This window comes from Xenopus laevis, chromosome 4S (genome assembly GCF_017654675.1).
Source record: "Xenopus laevis strain J_2021 chromosome 4S, Xenopus_laevis_v10.1, whole genome shotgun sequence".
Taxonomy (NCBI): Eukaryota; Metazoa; Chordata; class Amphibia; order Anura; family Pipidae; genus Xenopus; species Xenopus laevis.
Genome location: NC_054378.1, coordinates 37788230 through 37804201, shown reverse-complemented (window position 1 = coordinate 37804201; position 15972 = coordinate 37788230).

Here is a 15972-nt window from a genome sequence, read left to right as displayed (position 1 = left end):
GCTTGTATTAATGTTTTCAAGTGAGATTTACCAGTTGATTGACAGACAGCATAATTACATTTTCCATGGCCCTTTTGATTTCTAAAAATCCCTCTCTAGTGCCATGTTGCTATTTTCAGCAAATAAGGGACACTCACAGGTGATTTACATGACCAGAATAGATGGCTACAGGTCATGAAACTCCTTGGCAAAATATGCTTTTTATTGTGAAGATGTTTTAATGGATTGTTTCAAGTAGCACTGTGAATTGTAAAAATGGAAGCAAGTACTCAACTGGATACAAAACTGCTCTGCCAAAACATTATTTTAGCAGAAAAGAAGCCACTTATAAATTATATTTTAAAATGTGAGATGAAAAAAATATAAAGATGATGAGGCTGTTCACAGCTAGGAATGCTGAGAACTATATTTGTGCTATTTTAACTTCTTAATTTAGGCAATAAAGTTGGTGCTCAAACAATGCCGCTGCCACACAATCTAATACATTTGCTCTGAATGCAAATCATATAATTTTCATCATTTTAAAACTGTGGAAATTACACAACCTATTTTAGCATTCTTTAGTCTCTAACAAGTATAAATGGGAATAGAGGAATAATCAGTAATGGTTATCTGCCTTCCTATTTAAAAACAATAATGATGATCACTCATCTTGAACAAGGCCTTTAATTAATCATTGTAGTTATTCAGGTTGAAATCCCGTGTTAGCCTCAGTGAAGTGAAGCCACAATATAAACTCAAACTGCTTCTGTACTGCAATCATAATAATTCTGAATTTCTTTTTATTATTTCAAATTATTATTTTTTTAAAAGCATAATGTATTTTTCTATTATATAAGTTTATGTGGTAATTGAAGTTTTGCTAAGTTTATATTTGCCTAATTTGATATTATACAAGAAATAACTAACATTTTGCTTGAAATAATATTATTGTATATTATTTGCTCAAGAGATAAAGGAAGTTTTATGAAATATATGCTGTTAAACGAAATTGTTCAGTGTAAAAATAAAAACTGGGTAAATAGATAGGCTTTCAATATAGTTAATTAGCCAAAAATGTGATATTTAAAGACTGGAATGACTGAATGTCTAACATAACAGAACATAACATTACTTCCTGCTTTGCAGCTCTCTTGGAGTTGTGAAATGTTACTTGGAATACCTGCGAGGAGTAGGTTGCAGTAATCAAGGCGGGAGATGATGAGAGAGTGAATCAGTGTTTTAGTTGATTCTGATCAATTTTAGTTGTATTAGCTGCCCTTGTGGTGGGCACTGAAAGTACTGATTCTATTTTAATGATATTACATTGTGCAGAACTACAGGTTACATGCAGGATGCTGCCTCTTTGCAAAGTGATTTGACTAAATTGGAATGGGAAAATGAGGTTCAATATAAATAAATTCAAGGTTGTGCATTGTGGCAGAAATAGTATAAATGCAAGTTATACACTAAATGTCAATGTGTTGGGTTCTTTATTTGAGAAGGATCTAAAGGTAGAAAACAAGTTTGAATAATTCCAGGCAGTGGCATTCTGTGGCCAAATAATGTATAGTCTTGCATGAAAAAAAGAGCATTAACTCAAGGTATTAAAACATAATTTTGCCTCTTTATAGGTCCCTGGTAAGGCCTCATCTGGGGGGAAATTTACTAAAGGGTGAAGTGGCTAAGATGTCATTTTGGCACTTCGCTGATATACTAACGGTAGCTGGCGTAATTTCACCAAGGAGATAAACTCTGACGCAACTTCGCACTCTAACGCCAGGCGAATTTTCGGTCTGGCGAAAGAGCATTACTGACCGTTACCTCTATTGCTAGACTTGCCTTCTCCACCTCAGACCTGGTGAAGTGCAATAGAGTAGAAAGGAGTTCCTCAAAAAAAAAGTTAACAATTTTTTTCTAAGTCCTAAAAAATGCTGGCGTTTTTTCCTATTTAAAGGGTGATAGACTGAAAAAGATTGTACATTTTTTTGGCGATACCCTCCTTCCCCCCTAACATTTGGCACCTAAACTATACTGTGGGCACATGTGTAGGGCATTATAACAACTTTATATAATTTTATTAAGGTTCCTTGGCCTTGTGTAGTGTAATGTATTTGCTGCAGCATATACGGCCATTGCACTTTAACTGCACGCAAATTATCCAAAGCTAGCGTAACTTCGAACTGCTGAGCGTAATTTCACTGGCGTAATTTCGCCAGCATTTGGTACCCTGTGCGCAACTTCGGATCTTCGTGAATCAGCGTTGTCCAGGCGAATTTACACCTGACAAAGTGTTGCGATGTGCGTGAAGCCACCGGTTAGTGAATTTGCCCCCTGGAGTATGCAGTGCAGTTTTGGGCTCTATAGTTACATAGTTAAATCAGGTTGAAAAAAGACAAGGTCCATCAAGTTCAACCCCTCCAAATGAAAACCCAGTATACATACACAAACTCCTCCTTACTTTTACATAAATTATATATACCCATATGCAGTCCTTAAAAAGGATAATTGAAATGGAGAGAGTGCAGAGACATGCAACTATACTGGTTAAGGGGATGAAATATTTAAATTACAGCATGAGGGTAAATTGTCATGATTGGGCTTTTTTTCTCTGGAGAAAAAAAAGACGCTTGTGAGAGGACATCATTACATACTTTACATAGTTAAATCAGGTTAAAAAAATACAAAGTCATTATAGACCGCTAGTGGGAGATCTCTTTTCATCGGACCAGAGACTAGAGGAAAATAAAGTTTTAATTGCAGCAACAAAAGTGGTTCTTTGCAATGAGGGCAGTGAGGTTGTGGAATGCCCTACCGGATGGTGTTGTGAAAGCTGATTCTGTTAACACCTTTAATAGTGGCTTGGATGATTTCTTGGACAAGCATAATATCTAAGGATACAGTGACACTAAAATCTACGATTAATATAGATATTGGTATAAATAGTTTCAGTGGGGGTCTGTAAGTATGTGTGCTGGGTTTCATTTGGAGGGGTTAAACTTGATGAAATGTGGTCTTTTTTCAACCCAACTTAACTACGTAACTATGCCTTGCATATTCAGTATCAACTATTACCTTTTTATTATGCCTAGCATAACACTTACAGTGGGTAAAGTAATTGACGTCACAAACTACCAATCAACTATTTTGCCCCATAGACTGCCAAAAGCTAAAGCTGGCTGATTTTCCTGGGGAAAGTCTTGTTACAGCAATCTGGGTTTACAGAATTCTTATATCAGAAATATTGGATAAAACTTGCACAATAATAGAAGTAGTGACATTAACACTTAAAAAAGTTGTTCACCTTTACATTGACTTTTAGCATGATGTAGAGAGTGATAGTTTGCAGCTGGTTTAAATTTTTTATGATTGTGTGTTAAATTTCAGCAATTTAGTTGGTAGGGTCAAAATTACCCTAACAGCCATGCAATGATTTAAATAAGGGATTGGAAAATAAATAGGAGAGGGCCTATATAGGAAGATCAGTAATACAAAGTAGCAATAAAAATATATTTGTAACCGTACTGAGAAGTGATGAGAGAAATTATTTGCCAAGTTTCGCAGAGAAAATGATGCCCATAGACTCTAATGGATGAAAAAATGTGTCATGCTTCAAAAAAAATTAGTTCTCCCTTAGACTTCAATGCAATTTTCGGCAAAGCTAAACTTCAAATTAGCCCAACACTAATACTGAGCATTTGTTTTTACATGGGGCCTGTGACTCCCCATTCCCCATTTCAAAGCTGAAAAAAGTCAGAAGAAGAGGGCAACTAATTTAAAAAACTATTAAAAAGAAAAATTTTTTAGACCAATTGAAAAAACTAAAAGTTAACTTAAAGGTGAACATAGTGAGCTTGCAGAACAAGGGTGGCAAACTGATGAACTGGAATATATCAGTGATGATTTTCAGAGGCATGCACACCTTGAAGAGTAAAATGCATCACTTTTAGAGGAACGCTCTCAATTAAAAAATGAAAACCTATGTGCAGACTTGGCAAACAGGTCTAGGAGATAGCAGGATTGATGACATAGGAGCACAGGAAATTAAATTATATTTAAGTTCAGCAGTTAAGCACTAACAGAGCACATGACACCTTAGATCCAAACCCTCTCAGACAAAGCTACCTTGAGATATAGTAGTATCTAAATTACCACTCCACTACATAACTCCTCCTGGGCATGCAGACCCCATCCAGGAAGTTCTGTGTCAGCAGTGCATACGAGGGCAATGGCTCATCAGGTTTCTCAGTGAAGTAATCTTAGTAGTGGTCAATTGCCCACCATTTGGAAGTTCAAACTTGAAAACAAGTTGCAGGTAAAATTTAGTCCCCATGAAAATTGTACTTTGATGCAGTTGGCCAGCTTGAATGTATTGCAATATATGACTAAACAATCACTGTTTTATTTAAAGGGGAGGGCATTTTAGTAGCTTTATGCACAAAATGCTCTTGATGTCCTTCATGTATTGCTTATGGGTGAGTGCAATGTGGTCACATCCTCATTACACCCCGCCTAATTTTTTTAAATTGTCTAGAGGTGGAACAAATTAGCTTTGTTTTTTGTTTTTTGCAGGACACAATTCCATGACAGGCTATACTTTACATATATATGTTAAATTGCATCAGTGCAGTTACCTGAACCACCAATCAGATCTTTTTTCTAATTTTGCGGACTGGTGTATTTCCTTTTAGCTAAATAGCTCTAGTTTCTTTATAGGAAGACAATGAACTTGCATGTAATCATCATTACAAGATACATTTAATGAATATTTGCATACTGTAGATACGTATATAAGTATATCTACTATGTATTATAGCAATCCATTTTATATTGCAAAATCTCTATGAAGTACTTTACTACACTATCTCAAGTGTGGGTATGGATAACACAATTTATATGGCATGTAATCACTTAAATCAAATTTTATATTTTATCAACAAGGAAGCCTTTTATGAAGAATAGATTTCTGGAGGGATATATGATGGTTACTATTATTAAACTCCCATATAAAATATTTAAGAGGCTCAGTCCAAATGCAATTAATTTATCAGAAAAAGTACATTTGCTAAACAACTTTTTAATAGCAGCAAGGAAGTCATTGATATGAATTAAATTTTTGTCTCAAGAGATTTTTTTTTTTCTTTTTGAAGGGTGGAGGACTTGAGTCTGTCATTTGAACTGTGCTTAAAGATTTACTGAAATCCATGTCTTAATTTTGTTTCATCCATGATACCGATTAGGAAGAATATACCACCCTTCTTTTTACTGGTAGATTTGCAAAACATTAACCTATTTCAGAGGTTTTTAGAGAAGGTAACAAAAAATAAATTAAATTGGTAATACATATTTAAACCTACATGTTGTCCGTGTGCATCATTAGTGAAAGTAACATTTCAAGAACAAATAAAACCTAATTAAGTAAATTATTTTAAGGCATGGTCAACAGCTTGATGTGAGCAGTCGCACTTGTTGAGAGCTCCGGTGCCCAAACTCCTGAATTACCCTGATTTACCTGACGGATCCGCATTCAACTAGTACAGTGGAGCACCCCTGGGACCAACTACCTCCCAGACACCTGATGGGTCAAAACCGAGCTCAAAAACGGGCCTCAGAGGCGGCGGCGAAGCTGGGAAAGTTTGCCAGAGACGGCAAATCTGCGCAAGATGGCGCCTCTCCCTCTCGGCTTAGTTCCCCGGACCCAGATGACCCTGCATCGCAGTCGGAAACGGCTGAGCCCACGCTCTCAGATTTGTTGGCGGAGATCCGAACCACAACAGAGACATGCGCTTCCCTGATTACCGCTACAACAGAGGAGATCAAGGTAGATCTATCCATTATTAAACATGACATGCAGAAAATCATGGAGCGGGCCAAGATGGCGGAGCAGCGGATTAGCACGCTGGAAGATACTTGCCTGCCATTGCCAAACACGGTGCAGCAGCTACAACAGTCTCTGAAAAAGGCCCAGCATAAAGCTGATGATATGGAGAATAGGCTCCGCCGAAATAACTTAACGGTTTGTGGGTTTTCCTGAGGGAGCGGAGGGTGACAGTCCGGAAACCTTCCTGGAACTATGGCTTAAAGATACCTTTGGGACTCACAATCTCTCCTCGACATTCGCCATAGAGAGGGCCCATAGGGTCCCTACCAGACGCGGGCCCCCAGGTACACCTGCGCGACCACTAATTGCACGCCTGCTGAATGCGAGGGATCGTGACAAATTTTTGAAATTGGCTAGAGAAAAAGGCAGCATTACATATCAAGCCAGCAATGTGTCTATCTATGTGGATTTCTCAGCGGAAATACAAAAACAGAGAGCCCAATATGCTGAAAGCAAAAGGAGATTGAGGGCGCTCAATTTACAGTATGCCATGATGTACCCCGCACGCATGAGGATCTCTGTAGACGGAATTACCCACTTTTTCACCTCCCCACGTGACCTTAACGACTGGCTTGATCGCAACGGGCGCAGGGGTGACCCAGATCATCCGGATCCACAGTAACTGACCCTGGAGGTGGTATTCTTGTTGGCGCCCTCTCCTCACCTTGTCCATATGTTTCCTCCAAGTGGCGGCCCTGCATACCGGCTACCATTTGAGCCACTACTTTGAGTTGGGCCTCGGGTCCGAGTACGGGACTGGTCGTAAGGGCCGCTAAGGCATATATTACCTTTTTTTGGTTACTTGTCATATGGGCAGTTGGCTTATTTGATTTTCATGGGGGTGTACTATACATGTTGAACACTTTTATGTATGTGGACATTATGTCTCTGGACTTGGAAGGAGGGCATCGTTTGGAGCTGTTCAGGTTGCTTCACTTTTAGCTCGTTTTGCGTTTACTGTTTTGGCCACCCCGGTGTGACCTCTCACTTAAGGTTATGGGTAACATTCTACCTACTGTTGGGGATTTGGGTAGAAAGGGAGGGTTAGGGGACAGATTATGGTTTTTTTTTGAAAATGTTTATTTCTATGCACAGAACATGTTCAGGGAGGTTGATGTCAACAACAATGCAGATACGCAAATTTTGTTACCCGTGAGTTTAAAGCCACCATGACCTTGACCCTAGTTAGTTGGAATGTGCGGGGTATGAACCATCCCATTAAAAGACGGCTGGTTACTGACTACCTGAAGCGTAGGGGTGTGGGCATCGCTCTTTTGCAGGAAACGCACTTGTCCGGTAGTAAAATACTTGCTCTTAAGAAACCCTGGGTAGGCTGGCACTTCCATGCAACTTATAGTACGCACTCCTCAGGAGTGGCGATCCTGGTGGCCAAGCACATCCCTTTTTAGTTACTGGAAGTCCAATCAGATGCTAAGGGGAGATACATTTTTCTGCATGCTAAAGTTCACCATCAGGAGTATATCGTTGCCAATATATACATCCCACCTCCTTATGATCCTACTTGTGTCAGACAACTTATTCAATTTATGGCCCAGCACTCCCATGCACGGGTTATCGCGGCTGGGGATTTTAACTCCCTGCTTGACACTGACCTGGACAGGCTGCGAATTCGCCCACATAGTACAGTAGATACAAGCTCTAACTTAGCTGACCTGATGAGAGGTGTGGGGCTTACTGAAGTATGGAGACACCTTCATCCACATGATAGACAATACTCCTGTTTTTCAGCTTCACACTTAGTGCTATCCAGAATAGATTTTGCTTTTGTGAATGATATTTCTCTTGCTTGTGTGCGGAGGGCAGAATACCTTCCTAGAGGTATAACAGTCCACGCACCCTTAGAGCTTACTCTTAGTGTAGGTGTTCTACAACCACAGAATAGGTGGGCACTTAATCCTGTTTGGTTAAAAATCCTTGATAATGATAAAGAGCACGAGGTATTGTTCAAGGAATTTTTCCAACTCAATGCTGACACTGTGGACCTGAATGTATTATGGGATTCTTTTAAAGCGTACTTACGAGGCCAGCTAAATAATGAGATAATAGGGTATAAGAAGCAGTCTAGACAGCAACAAACCCAACTAGAGAGTGATATAGTACGTGCTGAGTCCCAACTTGCTGTCTCTCCTACCCCTTTGCACTACACCAGCTTAAAACAACTACAGGACAACTATTCGCAGCATATGTGGGAAAGGTCGCAGCATAGGCACCTGTTTACCAAAGCCAGGGTGTTAGAGCAAGGGGAGCGAGCAGGTAGAATGTTAGCATTGCTTACGAGAGAACAGACTTCCCCCCCAGTAATTACTCAAATCAAAAAAACTGCGACTGAGTTGTCGTCAGACCCAGAGGAAATTAAACGATTGATAGCTCATTACTATGCTAACCTGTACAGCTCCAAATTAACTGATGGGTACTTGGCTGTAGACGAGTTTTTACAATCCCTGAGATTTCCAGCCCTAACTGAGGAATTTGGGGAATTCCTAGACCAGCCATTGACGGTAGTTGAGATTGTGGAGGCCATAGAGTCGTTTCCAGTGGGTAAAGCTCCTGGCGCGGACGGGTTGCCCATAGAAATTTATAAAAGACATGCTGCTATTTTGGCACCTCTCCTTCAAAAAACATATGAGTTTGCTCTCCAAAAAAAGCTGCTCCCGGCATCTATGTATGAAGCCACCATCATACTCCTCCCTAAACCAGGCAAGGACTTAACAAGCCCAGACTCCTATAGGCCTATATCTCTTCTCACAGCTGACGTTAAGATATTGGCCAAAGTCTTGGCCAGGCGACTTACGCAAGTTATCCCACATATGGTCACTGAGGATCAAACGGGGTTCATCCCGGGGAAAACGACAGCTCATAATGTTAGAAGGCTCATGTTTAATCTCACTATAGACCACTCTAACTCGGGCCAGAGAGCGATTGCAGCCTTAGATGTAGCAAAAGCATTTGACACGGTGGAATGGGCATATTTATGGAAAGTAATGAAGGCCTTTCGTATTGGTCCATATTTTACTTCGCTTACTCAAATTCTGTACGGGGCCCCTACTGCTTCACTAAGAGTTAATTCCTCTCAGACCGACAGTTTTACACTATCTAGAGGCACCCGTCAGGGGTGCCCTCTGTCGCCCCTGCTCTTTGCCCTTGCAATTGAGCCACTGGGACTGGCAATTAGGCAGAACCCGCACATCAAAGGGCTTCGGATAGGAAAGCGGGAGGAAAAAGTTCAGATGTATGCGGATTATACTCTAGTGTACCTGGGTGACACCTTGGGTTCACTTGAAGCACTATTAAGCCTTACTAAGAAATTTGGGGAGGTCTCGGGCCTGCAAACCAACCCGGCTAAAGCCTCCTTATTTTTGATTGACCCTGAGGAGGCCTATATGTTTCCTACACCATTACCACTACAACTAGCCTCTCAATTTACGTATCTCGGTGTCAAGGTGGCCCTACCATTATCGACTTATTATGAGTACAACATAGCCCCTCTGCTACAATGGTCTTGTGATAAATTTCAGGTCTGGAAGCAACTCCCACTGGGACCGACAGGCCGTATACAACTCATTAAAATGGTAATAGCACCTAAAATATTGTATGTGTTGTGGCAGGCGCCAATTAAAATATGCAAGGCCTTTTTTAACGAACTAGCCCAGACTTTTAGGCAGTTTATTTGGGGTAAATCTAGAAGTAGACTCTCCACAGCAACCCTCCATAGGCCAAAAGACCTGGGGGAATGGCTCTACCAGATATGCAGCTTTACTATCTGGCATCTCAATTATCTCAAGTTTGGACCCTTAGATACTCAGGCAACAATGAGGCGCTGTACCAGCTATGGCAAGAAGTGTTACAGACGGAACTACCCCCAATACATGCCTTGGAAGCCACGGGCCTAGGGGGCCTTAGGTCCATTACCAACCCAATATTAATATCCCAGAGGTATATTCTTAACTTAGCAAATCAAACTATTAAAGCTGACTCTTTGGGCCCACTCTCACCGCTATGGTATAACAAAAAACTTGCCCCTCTTGATACGCTAACCCCACCTAAACCCTGGTTGGAAGCTGGCATTTATGTCTTGGGGCAGGTTTGGACCGAGCAGGGTATAGCTTCCTTTGCTCACCTAAAAGAGGTCTACTCACTGCCTGCTTCACAATGGTTTACCTACTATAAAATCCGGAAAGCAGTTTAACATTCCCTCAACTTTAGGAACACTCAGTTGTCTGTGTCTCCAGTCGTTGAGGTGTTCCAACAGGAACAGCCTGGTCACAAAATAACATTGTTTTATAAAGCCCTCCTGTCGCCCATAGTTAAGAGGTCGCCCTTGAAAATCAGAGATAGATGGGAATTGGATGTTGAGCAGATAACTGATGATCAATGGGATCAGGTGCTTCTGACCCCTCTATTAATCTCTCCCATATATAAATACAGACTGCTTCAATTGTATTTTATTCATAGGGCTTACTATACAAGAACTCTTCTGCACAAACTGAACCTGGAGATTTCCCCTATGTGTTTGAGGTGTAACCAGGAGGAGGGGACGTTCTTACACACCTTCTGGTCATGTCGGGTAATAAAACCATACTGGCTAGCGATACAAGAGAGAATTACTAAACTGTTAGGGTTTGAGGTTCCGCTGGATCCGAAATGGTACCTTATGGGGATGGATCCTCCCATCCAGCTAACCCGCCCAGCCAAAAAAATTGTACTCAAGTTATTGTTCCAGGCCCGTAGGCTTATTGCACAACACTGGAAAGATAGGAGCCCTCCCACCTACCCTGAATGGGAAAAATCTATTCAAGAAACTCAGGCCATAGAGCATTTGATTGCTAGGAAAAATGGTACAGTCAAACAACATCTTTCTGTCTGGCAACTGTGGATTCTTGAAAATGTCTAGTCTTCAGTACGAGTATGACATGATATGATTTCTCGCTGTACTTGATCTCCTTTATGTATCTTCTTGGTTTGTATTACCATGCTTGTGAACCGCTGAACTGTACGTTTGTGATTCCATTGTTGTACCTGCTATTGTTGTTCAAATAAAACTTACCTGAACTAAAAAAAAAAAAATTAAGTAAATTATTTTAAAGTGTGAAATGCTAAAATAAAATTTTCCTAATTTACATTTTGAAATGTAGAAATATGTAGAAATGTAGACATGTAGAAATAGGTACATCTCACATTCTTTCCATAAGAGACATCAGATTGGCACAACCACCAAATTAGTATACATCAGCCTAGAGCAATGCAAGTACACATACAAACTTTGAATATTATATTTTACATTTTAATGGCTGTTGAGCTAGCAATCTCAAGTGAGCTCTTTTTTATATTCCTAGCTCTATGTATGTGTAATGTAACAGAGTGTACAAGGATAGGATGTTTGAAGAGACACTAATATCTTAATATCTTTTTATTTTTTCAAGAGTTTCAATATCAGTTTTTTACAATTCTAATTGGTATTGTTTTGTTACTAATTATACTGTACATTCAGTATGTGCAACTAAAAGCTGCAAACATTTGACATTGTTTCAAAAATCCATTTAAGTAAAATTATGGAAATTTTACCCAGTCTGAATTTCCTAAAAAAAAATTGCATAAGCCGAAAAGGCTCAAGCTATTTTAAAAAGGACCAAGTGAATTAAGCTAGGAGATGAGATATACAATAAAGTAGCAGGAAAGTAACCGATGAATGCTGATCCTTTCGGTGCCATATACCCCTTTACAACATAATTATAATATTTAATGATGGGCCCAATTTTTCACCCATTAGAGTCTATGGGCATCATTTTTGCAGGGAAACTTAGCAAAAAATTTTACAATATAATTCTCCTAATAGCATTCTAGAGTGCACCAGGCTTATATTCAGTGTAAAAATAAAAACTAGGTAAATGGATAGGCTGTGTGAAATAAAATGTTTCTAATATAGTAACAATTTTGGCTAACTACTCTATTTTGAAAAAATAATATTTTGCACAGCCTAACTATTCACCCAGTTTTAAATTTTTACACTGAAAAATTCATTTAAATTCTGTGGGTCAAGATTTTTCCTCCTATAATCAGGTGCACCAGGGGAACAGGGGCCAGCATCTCTCCATCTCTCAGGAGGCATTGGCTGTCCCTTTATGAAAAGGCTGCTCAAAAAGACTTTTTGGACTTTTAATAGTTTCTTTTAGCAATTACAATCCATGTTTGATTTAAATGCAAATGTGTTGTTACATAGTCAAATCGGGTTGAAAAAAGACAAAGTCCAAATAAAACCCAGCATCCATACCCTCACATAAATTATATATACTCATATCTATACTAACTATAGAATTTAGTATCACAATAGCCTTTGATATTATGTCTGTCCAAGAAATCATTCAAGCCACTCTTAAAAGCATTCACATAATCAGTCATCACAACATCACCCAGCAGGGCATTCCACAACCTCACTGTCTTCACTGTGAAGAACCACCTACGCTGCTTCAAATGAAAGTTCTTTTCCTCGAGTCTGAAGGGGTGGCCTCTGGTGCGGTAATTCTCTTTATGGGTAAAAAGGTCCCCCGCTATTTGTCTATAATGTCCTCTATTATACTTGTAAAGTGTAATCATGTCCTCTCGCAAACACCTTTTTTCCAGAGAAAACAACCCCAACCATGACAGTCTTCCATAATTTAAATCTTCCATCTCGCTAACCAGTTTGGTTGCACATCTCTGCACTCTCTCCAGCTCATTTATATTCCTCTTAGGGCTCTTACACATGAGCGTTCCGACCTGCGCTCCCCTGCGTTCCGTTTTTTGGCGTTCAGCCGCAGGGGAGCGCAGGAATAGACGCAAGTCATTATTTGAAATGGGGCTGTACTCACTCAGGCGCGTGTAGGCGCTGAACGCAGGAAAAATGCAGCATGTTGCGTCTGAACCTGCGTTCGGCGCCTACACGCGAAAAATTCGCGAAATGGCGCCGGCGTCTCGTTTTTGACGCCGGCGCCCGTTTTTGACGCCGGCGTCCGTTTTTTCGGGAAAAATTTTTTTTGACGCCGGCGAATTTTTGACGCGAATTTTCGCGGGCGTTTCGCTAATTTATTCGCTGGTGGCGAAACGCGCAAATTCGCCCATCACTAGCCAGGTGTACATTTTTTTAAAGATCCTTAAATTCCTGCATTCCTGCCTAGTCAAGTTGTATCAAATGACTACTTTTTCTTGAAAGCTACTTCCTAATATCGTGTTATATAGTTATATATATACATTTATAAGGGAAATTGTATAAGTTTAGCATATCACTGGGTAGCAATGTATTTGAGGGAGTAGAAGTATATTTTTTCTTGCCACTTTCAGATTAATTCTGGTGTGAATGTGTCTTATTTTGCTTTGTCAAAATTTGGTGGTAAAGATTAAAAAAAATTGCATCAGTCAGTGAACACATGACTTTTTTTGTACCAATGTTTTCAGTGCACAATACATTGCAGTCTATGGATGTTTTTTTTCGATGCAAAACTGTCTTGCATTAAAACTTGTAATAGGCAGAGGGGTACTAGCAGGTCTCATTGTACTCAAGTCAGTCTCTCTGAATTCTCCTGCTTATCTCTGGCTATACATTTGGCTTCTATATTTTCTGTCACCCTATCAGACTTCTTTCCAACCTTTTTAACTACTGGGAATAATTGGAAAAACAAGGAGAATCTGAAAATAATATTAAACTCCTACTGCTCCAGGAAGGCAAAGGGCCCAACGGGACAAATATATGTACCCCAGCAGACTAGATATAATCATAATATCTATAAGTAGTTTGGGCTGATAAAAAAAGAAATGGCTCCTTTGAACTTTGAGTAGTTTCTGCAGGAGTGTAATGTTTGGCAAATATATTCTCAACTATAAGAACTATGTACAGTAGGTGATCAATTTACTATATTAATGGACATAGAAATACAGCAAAAGGCAAGCTGCAAATTGAATGCTAAATTTTAGCTTAGAAGACTTGTCACTCACACAGTTGTTTGTGACAATGACAGTATGACACTGACTAGAAGATTTGCACTGTATATTTTTTTCTGGGTGAATTTTAATTTTTCAATTATTAGAGTCTAAACTTCATCTTTCAAGATTGTTGAAGAATAAATCCATAAATATTGCAGTTTCATATATAGCTTGGCAGAAGGGTACAATGTGCAAATTTACATTTTAGGATGCAAATCATAATGTATTTAAAGAGTTTTATTTTGGGGCCCAACACGACTTATGTGGAATGTCCTAATAAAATGGAAAATTTGCTTTTACTTTGGTAAATTGGGTGCAAGGCTTAGTGGACAATTGTAGAGTGGGGGTGACATCATTACCATGTAGCCAATACATACGGTATTAGTAATAAAAATTGGCTTCCAATTGTAGAAACTCAAATGTCTGGACTTAACACCAGACACAGTTTTTTACTCAAATTGAATTTGATCTCTAAATATTCAGCTCATATTTGCCCCCAACACCCTACTCTTTTGTATAGTATTTTAGAGTTCTACTCTGTACATTCTCCTGGTATAGAATTACAAACAAAACATCCTTTAATAAAGATGATGATAATGGTTCAGTTACTACAGTTCAGCAGTGAAAAAATAAAATGTACAACACTGTTATAACTGCTATATCTGACAGAAATGAGAACTGCCTTGGGTAGTCTTCAACAGCTGACATCCTGTACATAACAAAAAATAACTTGTGCAACAGCCATAATGATGTAGGAAAGTAAATAATACAGTTTTCACATAAAGATTATCTGAATCATCCTATATAATGTATGTAGAGCTTGTATTCCAAGATTATGTGTGTATATAATATTGAATTTCTCATTGTGTCTGACTCTGCTTATCTCTACATCTACTGATTTTGCTACTAAATATATGTATTTAAAAAATAATAGTGATGGGCATATCAGACCCATTTTACCAAAATAAACTGCAAAACAGCGAATATTCATCAAAATGCATTGTCACACGATGCGGCGTCAAATTTTATTTTCATCCAATGAAGTCTATGGGCATCATTTTTGCAGTGAAAAATGTTGCTCATCACCAATAATCAGCGTTGTCTAAATTCCAGTAAGGACTTAATTGGGCCATTTACAAATTCCCCAGATGCAGATGCAAGAGCATTAAGAAAAGGAAAATCTCTCTCCTAAGTGCTCATTTATTGATCACATTCCAGGGCATAGCTGTGCTCACCTTGAACTGGAGCCAGGGTCAGACTGGCCTATCGGGACACTAGAGAAAATCTGGTGGGCCCCAACCCTCTCATGGGCCCCACTGACCCAGGACTGGCAGCCACAAGGGGGTGTTTGGGGGGTACAAATTGGAGGGTGGTGAATTGGGAAGTTGGTAACATCCTGGTTGGGTGCATGGTTGGGTGGTCAGCTCCTTGGTTCTGGTACATTTTTAGGTAAACGTGGGGGAGTTTGCCACTGGGGTAAGAGGAGTGGGTAAGAAGGTTGTGGCACCCAGTGCGTTCCTGGCTTGTAGGCAAAAGGCAGTTCTGTGCTTATTACCTGCCAGGCAGTAAGGACAGGGCTCTTTGCATCCTGCATCATCTTCCTTAACTTAGTTAGGGAGATGTATTTACATGGTAACCAACTCCGTGCATGAGTTGCACCCAGAGGTGCTCAAAGTGGGTAAGTGTGCAAAGTATTAAAAAACATGGTGTCAATATACTATTATGCAAATAGCAGTGATTTCTCAAAAAATTTACTTTTGCTACAAAGCCCAATGAATGTCCCTTTAGGTACAGTATGGACTGACTCATTATAGATGCAGTGAATATCTTAACATGATAATACAAAATCTAGTGATTGGTAAAAATTTTCAGCAAGTTTTGCCCCAAAAATGATGCCCATGGGTGAAAAAAATGATGCCAACAGATTTCAAGGCATTTTGGGGAATTTTGGACCATTTTACAAATTTTCTGCAAAGTGAAACAGGTTCGAACATCACAATAAGTAGAAATATTAGGAGGAGTAGCAATCATTAAATACCTTTGATGATAAGATATCTTATAAAGTGCATGTCCTGTACAGTTAGGTCCATAAATATTTGGACAGACACCTTTTTTCTAATTTTGGTTCTGTACATTAC